Source organism: Haliotis rufescens, unplaced genomic scaffold, assembly GCF_023055435.1.
Source record: "Haliotis rufescens isolate VD_foot unplaced genomic scaffold, xgHalRufe1.0.p SCAF_2, whole genome shotgun sequence".
Classification (NCBI taxonomy): domain Eukaryota; kingdom Metazoa; phylum Mollusca; class Gastropoda; order Lepetellida; family Haliotidae; genus Haliotis; species Haliotis rufescens.
The window spans coordinates 25,068,037-25,075,130 of record NW_025963890.1 but is presented as its reverse complement, the minus strand read 5'-3'; positions in this window follow the sequence as shown (position 1 = coordinate 25,075,130).

Below are 7,094 nucleotides of genomic sequence, written 5' to 3'. Positions count from 1 at the left end.
TGGTGTATACTAGTTGTGTGTGCTTGTTTGTGTCTACTAGTTGTGTGTGCTTGTTGGTGTATACTAGTTGTGTGTGTTTGTGTATACTAGTTGTGTGTGCTTGTCTGTGTATACTAGTTGTGTGTGCTTGTTGGTGTATACTAGTTGTGTGTGTTTATGTATACTAGTTGTGTGTGCTTGTCTGTGTATCCTAGTTGTGTGTGCTTGTCTGTGTATCCTAGTTGTGTGTGCTTGTTGGTGTATACTAGTTGTGTGTGTTTGTGTATACTAGTTGTGTGTGCTTGTTGGTGTATACTAGTTGTGTGTGTTTGTGTATACTAGTTGTTTGTGCTTGTTTGTGTATACTAGTTGTGTGTGTTTGTGTATACTAGTTGTGTGTGCTTGTCTGTGTATACTAGTTGTGTGTGCTTGTTGGTGTATACTAGTTGTGTGTGTTTGTGTATACTAGTTGTGTGTGCTTTTTGTGTGTATACTAGTTGTGTGTGCTTGTTGGTGTATACTAGTTGTGTGTGTTTGTGTATACTAGTTGTGTGTGTTTGTGTATACTAGTTGTGTGTGCTTGTTGGTGTATACTAGTTGTGTGTGTGTGTATACTAGTTGTGTGTGCTTGTTGGTGTATACTAGTTGTGTGTGTTTGTGTATACTAGTTGTGTGTGCTTGTTTGTGTCTACTAGTTGTGTGTGCTTGTTGGTGTATACTAGTTGTGTGTGTTTGTGTATACTAGTTGTGTGTGCTTGTCTGTGTATACTAGTTGTGTGTGCTTGTTGGTGTATACTAGTTGTGTGTGTTTGTGTATACTAGTTGTGTGTGCTTGTGTATACTAGTTGTGTGTGCTTGTTGGTGTATACTAGTTGTGTGTGTTTGTGTATACTAGTTGTGTGTGCTTGTTGGTTTATACTAGTTGTGTGTGCTTGTTTGTGTATACTAGTTGTATGTGCTAGTTTGTGTAAACCAGTTGTGTGTGTTTGTTTGTGTATACTAGTTGTGTGTGCTTGTTTGTGTATACTAGTGGTGTGCTTGTTTGTGTATACTTGTTCTGTGTGCTTATCTGTGCTTATATTTTGTGTACCCTTTTATGTATACTAGATGTGTGTATCCATTTATGCTTGTTTGTGTGTATCCATGTGTGTATACTAATTGCGTGCCATTGTTCGTATGTAGTTTTCCTTGTGTGATTTTGATCCGACATCAACTGTTGGCATCGACTTTTCCACAATTTGTACAGTGTATTTCACTCTGCTCTCGATACGGTACAATATGTCATGTATATCGTACAAACAAGACACAGATTATTTCAAGATATTTATAAGTAATAAATTAGAGTACATTCATGCATATCATTATCCCAATTTTTAAAAATGTTTATTTAATGGTGTTGCACAACATCAAGCAGAAAGTAATCTTTTAAAATATAACTAGTTGAGAAAATATAATACTGCTACTTACAGCTTTTCACCACGTTACCACCCCAGATACGTTGTGTTGCTGGTGATGATGGTGTGTTACACACAAATATTTCCGGCCAAGTGTAACACTGTCAGACGCCCCTATGTTTTCACAACAGGAAGAATTAACTATATACTATCGGCAAAAAATAAGGGAACTAATGACTTAAATGTAGCTATCGTTGAGGTGTACATTTACAATACCGTGACGTTGCATCTGAACACAACATCTAATCACAATGACATTTCACATCATGCATGAACAGCATGCGATGCTCACAGAAGTCAAAGTGTAAGCACCCATAGGATAACTCACAATCACTAATGCAATTGAGGTGAGCACCATGCTTAAAATGCCTCCGAGACAGCATATAAAGGAAAAGACAAAATGGCGAATCGTTGATACGATGGAGGGGATTTCAATATCCCAAGTTGCCCGAATCCCTGGCAAATCAAAAAGTGTCATTTCTCGATTGTGGGACAAGTACCTGGGCCTAGCAGGGCCAAAAACTCAACACATAGATAGGATCTTCTCAATAATTGAACAACGCAATATATTTAAATCTGCTCCTGTTATCAATAGAGAATTGCACACAATAACTGGAAGGCGAATTCGAACATCTACCGTTAAAAAACGGCTCTGAGCGTGCCTGAAAGCAGGGCGTCCTTTGAAGGGTGTGGCCCTAACAGCTTATCACAGGCGGCAAAGATTGGGCCAGACAACACCAGGGACGGACTGTGGAGGGTGTGGCCCTAACAGCTTATCACAGGCGGCAAAGATTGGGCCAGACAACACCAGGGACGGACTGTGAAGGGTGTGGCCCTAACAGCTTATCACAGGCGGCAAAGATTGGGCCAGACAACACCAGGGACGGACTGTGGAGGGTGTGGCCCTAACAGCTTATCACAGGCGGCAAAGATTGGGCCAGACAACACCAGGGACGGACTGTGAAGGGTGTGGCCCTAACAGCTTATCACAGGCGGCAAAGATTGGGCCAGACAACACCAGGGACGGACTGTGAGACAATGGCGTTACATCATTTTCACAGACGAATCAAGGTTTTGCCTCCGATTCACAGATGACAGAAGATTATCTGATGTAGCAACTCAAAACATGGAATTCAGAGATTACAAATTCTTCTAAAGGTATCACAAATCGCATTTTTAAAACCGAACTCGTTCTTGAACAGGATATATAATTAATCAATTTCTTTTGTTTGGAACCTCATGCCACCATTTACCTATTGTAAATAAAGTTAAATTCTGTTCTGTTTGCGACGTGGCGACGTGGCGACGTGGCGACGTGGCAGCGAGCGGTATGCCAGGGCAACAATTCTTGGCCCTGATCGGTATGGCGGCGATAGTTTCATGGGTTGGGGTGGTAACACACCTGAATGGCGAACTGATTTGGTTAATGTGAATGGACATTTGACTGGCCATCGATATGCTGCGTCCTAGCTGCCGTTGTTCCATTCGCTGGAATTATCGTCAGCAATTGCACAATGACCACAGCGAGCTCAGGACTTTGAGTTGGTCCGCTAAGTCCCTGACATGTCCCCAGTCTGTAGGATGTTCTCGTGCGGAGAGTGTATTGCAGAGACCAACGTGGCCCAGCTTGCGGTAGCTCTTCAGGTGGAATGGCGGGCAATACCAAAGGCAACCATACCCATGTTTATCCACAGTATGCCCTCAAGATGACGTGCATGTATCGTCCAAATTGCTGGACACACCAGATATTGATCTATCCGGCCGAAATAACCTGTCAGACATTTATGGTCATTACACCTGTTCTACGTTGTGTAGCATTGGACGGTCAGAAAGAACACAGAATAGCTTCAACTCCAGACAATACGTTATTTAGTCATCATGATTTAACTTTGAACCCAAACTGTAAAAACATGTTCAATTATAATAAAGATAAATAATTAGCGTGGAATCAACTAACAGCCCGGCCTGGTTAGCGTGTAATCATCTAACACCCCGGCCTGGTTAGCATGGAATCAACTAACAACCCGGCCTGGTTAGCTTGGAATCATCTAACACTCCGGCCTGGTAAGCGTGGAATCATCTAACAGCCCGGCCTGGTGAGCGTGGAATCATCTAACACGACGGCCTGGTAAGCGTGGAATCATCTAACAGCCCGGCCTGGTTAGCGTGGAATCATCTAACAGCCCGGCCTGGTAAGTGTGGAATCATCCAAAAACCCGGCCTGGTTAGCGTGGAATCATCTAACAGCCCGGCCTAGTAAGTGTGGAATCATCTAACAGCCCGGCCTGGTAAGCGTGGAATCATCTAACAGCCCGGCCTGGTAAGTGTGGAATCATCTAACAGCCCGGCCTGGTGAGCGTGGAATCATCTAACAGCCCGGCCTGGTGAGCGTGGAATCATCTAACACCCCGGCCTGGTTAGCGTGGAATCATCTAACAGCCCGGCCTGGTGAGCGTGGAATCATCTAACAACCCGGCCTGGTTAGCGTGGAATCATCTAACAGCCCGGCCTGGTGAGCGTGGAATCATCTAACACCCCGGCCTGGTGAGCGTGGAATCATCTAACACCCCGGTCTGGTTAGCGTGGAATCATCTAACAGCCCGGCCTGGTGAGCGTGGAATCATCTAACAGCCCGGCCTGGTGAGCGTGGAATCATCTAACACCCCGGCCTGGTTAGCGTGGAATCATCTAACAGCCCGGACTGGTAAGCGTGGAATCATCTAACAGCCCGGCCTGGTTAGCGTGGAATCATCTAACAGCCCGGCCTGGTAAGTGTGGAATCATCCAAAAACCCGGCCTGGTTAGCGTGGAATCATCTAACACCCCGGCCTGGTAAGCGTGGAATCATCTAACAACCCAGCCTGGTTACTGTGGAATCATCTAACAACCCGGCCTGGTTAGCGTGGAATCATCTAACACGACGGCCTGGTAAGCGTGGAATCATCTAACAGCCCGGACTGGTAAGCGTGGAATCATCTAACAGCCCGGCCTGGTGAGCGTGGAATCATCTAACAGCCCGGCCTGGTAAGCGTGGAATCATCTAACAGCCCGGACTGGTAAGCGTGGAATCATCTAACAGCCCGGCCTGGTTAGCGTGGAATCATCTAACAGCCCGGCCTGGTAAGCGTGGAATCATCTAACAGCCCGGCCTGATAAGCGTGGAATCATCTAACAGCCTGGTCTGGTAAGCGTGGAATCATCTAACAGCCCGGACTGGTAAGCGTGGAATCATCTAACACCCTGGCCTGGTTAGCGTAGAATCATCTAACAACTCGGCCTGGTTAGCGTGGAATCATCTAACAGCCCGGCCTGATAAGCGTGGAATCATCTAACAGCCCGGCCTGGTTAGCGTGGAATCATCTAACAGCCCGGCCTGGTAAGTGTGGAATCATCTAACAACTCGGCCTGGTTAGCGTGGAATCATCTAACAGCCCGGCCTGGTAAGCGTGGAATCATCTAACAACTCGGCCTGGTGAGCGTGGAATCATCTAACAGCCCGGCCTGGTAAGTGTGGAATCATCTAACAGCCCGGCCTGGTAAGCGCGGAATCATCTAACAGCCCGGCCTGGTAAGTGTGGAATCACCTATTAAACACCCACGCCTCGGTAGTGTGAAATCACCTCACACCTCAGCCTCGGTAGCGGGAAATCACCTCACACCTCAGCCTCGGTAGCGGGAAATCACCTCACACCTCAGCCTCGGTAGCGGGAAGTCACCTCACACCTCAGCCTCGGTATCGGGAAGTCACCTCACACCTCAGCCTCGGTATCGGGAAGTCACCTCACACCTCAGCCTGGATGATTTATATTTCCAGAAAGCGGAATTTGGCGGTGTATCTGACAATATTATCCAATCATATTTTCCAAAATGGTATTTTTCCAAACCATTGATCATCGGGTATAACCATTATATACATGGGAAATAGGGCCAAGTCGGATAATTATAGTGCTATTGCATTGATGAGCGTTTGCATACGTGATTTTGAATGGAGAAATAATTTTCATTTCTTTACCATTTAAAATGTAAAACCTAGTAATGAAATGTTAATCGGAAATAAAACAGAAAATTAAAATATTATCGGTGTGTTATGTATTTTCTTGTGCTACGGTACAGCTAACCCCTCCTGAAAAAAAGCGTCGTCCACACCGATGGAATGTTGTCATGATTCGAAGTGCGGCGCGTGAGAAGGCCTCTTTGCAACAGATCAAAGCAACAAACCGCGCATCGTCAGAGTCCCCCATTATAATGCTTCTCTCTGTAGATTGGTTTACAAAATAGTTATCGGGGTCGGTTTCAAATTAATTTGCAGTCGTTGAATGACAATTTAAAACATTCGGCAAACGTAACAAACGTAACTATTTATCTTCTTATTGTAAACGCCGCCTCCGTGGTCTTGTGGTAGAGCGTCCGCCCGGAAGGTCCGGGGTTCGATCCCCGGCCGCGTCATACCAAAAGACGTTAAAAGATGGTACTTGTTGTTACCCTGTCTGGCGCTCGGCATTAAGGGGCTAAAACAAGGACTGGTGGGCTCGGAGTCAGTATACTGTGTCTGAGTGGGGTATTCATGTTAAACTGCGGCATGGTATCTCAGTGAGCTAGCACTATAAATCGGCATCAGTCCGGACTAGTACAAGCAGCCACACACACACATAAGTGCAATAATCTTGGACGCGACGTTAAACCCAATTTCACCTCACCGCTAATTGTAAACCAATAGTTAGTGTGACCGCAATCTGATTGGTCACCCTACCTCGTCGATTACCCCATTCTATTCCCACAAATCCACATAAGCCTTTTAACTGGATATGAATAAATAAACGGTACTATTTCTCAAGCCAAGCCCAAATGTCTGTGTTTCCAAATGTTTCGGCATCGGTTTCAAATGAATTTGCAGTCGTTGAATGACAATAACAATCGGCAAAAGTAACAAACGTAACTATTTATCTTCTAAACATCAAACGAAACGAAAAGGAAGATTTGACATACTTTACTGATTTTAAGAAAGTGTTTGATCAAATAGATAGGAACCTACTACTCGAAAAAATGGTTTATCAGGTGAGATATTACAAGCAATAGCCTTATATATGTATATATGTACCATATGTAAATTGTAAAGTTAAAAGCGATAACTAACTGAGTGACTCAGAGTAAAGTATTTGAATGTACAACTGGTGTAAGACAAGGCTGCATCCTCAGTCCACTTTTGTTTTCTCTTTATACTAATGAACTAGTTAATGAATTGGTTGTGAATGGAGATAGAAGAACACAGTTATGCCCTGACTCCATAGACTTGCTGGTTTTACTATTTGCAAATGGTATTCTATTTTTTCGGACACTGTATTTGGACTTGAAGCATTTAGATCATGATAGAGACAAGTTGAAACCTTCTATAAATCCTGTTTAAGAAAATACGGTCCCGTGAAGAAATGTGAATCAGGGGAATTTGTTGATGATCATTTTGACCAAAATATCTTGGAGTAGTTTTCAGCTCAAATCTAAATATGCAAAATTCAGTTGAAAGCACAAGTGAAATGGACAGAAGGGCACTCAATGGGACTAAAGAACAATGAATGACATCGGACTTGTAACCTACCACAGGGATTTTACGATTTTTTTATACGAAGATAAAACCTATTCTTTTGTATGGATCTGAAGTGTGAG